Here is a 349-nt window from a genome sequence, read left to right as displayed (position 1 = left end):
CGCACGGAGCTGGCTGACGGCGAAGCCAAAGTCCCTCAGCAGCTGCTGAGCTCAGAGGAAGGAGGAGAACAGCTCAGGGACGCTGCACAGATCGATCTCTCCAGCCCCGCTCCTCTGCAGGTCTTCAGAGCAACCTCCCTTTGGTTTGGGACAAGAACTAAAGCTTCTCTCTCCCAATTCTCAGAGGTGGAAGATGTTTTGGGAGTGCAGTAAATGCCCGTGAGCCGTGCAGCCTCCCAGCCCGCACCATCCCTTGCCCTCTCCGGGCAATTTCGAGGGTACATGAGGCTGGAGGATGCCAGGGCAGCGCACGCTCCCCAGCGAGAGGCACAGCTCTTGGTTCACGCTT

General features: G+C 59.6%; 1 protein-coding gene across 1 annotated transcript in view; it reads right to left on the bottom strand.

Moving 5' to 3' along the window:
• Positions 1-349, bottom strand: part of TCF25 (transcription factor 25 (basic helix-loop-helix)) — a gene marked incomplete at its 5' end in the record, with an annotated part of 16,053 nt that overhangs the window by 1,364 nt on the left and 14,340 nt on the right. The gene's annotated exons all lie outside the window — the stretch shown is intronic.

The sequence above is a fragment of the Pterocles gutturalis genome, unplaced genomic scaffold (assembly GCF_000699245.1).
Source record: "Pterocles gutturalis isolate BGI_N339 unplaced genomic scaffold, ASM69924v1 scaffold4045, whole genome shotgun sequence".
Taxonomy (NCBI): Eukaryota; Metazoa; Chordata; class Aves; order Pterocliformes; family Pteroclidae; genus Pterocles; species Pterocles gutturalis.
This window is presented reverse-complemented; position numbering and strand designations above follow the sequence as displayed.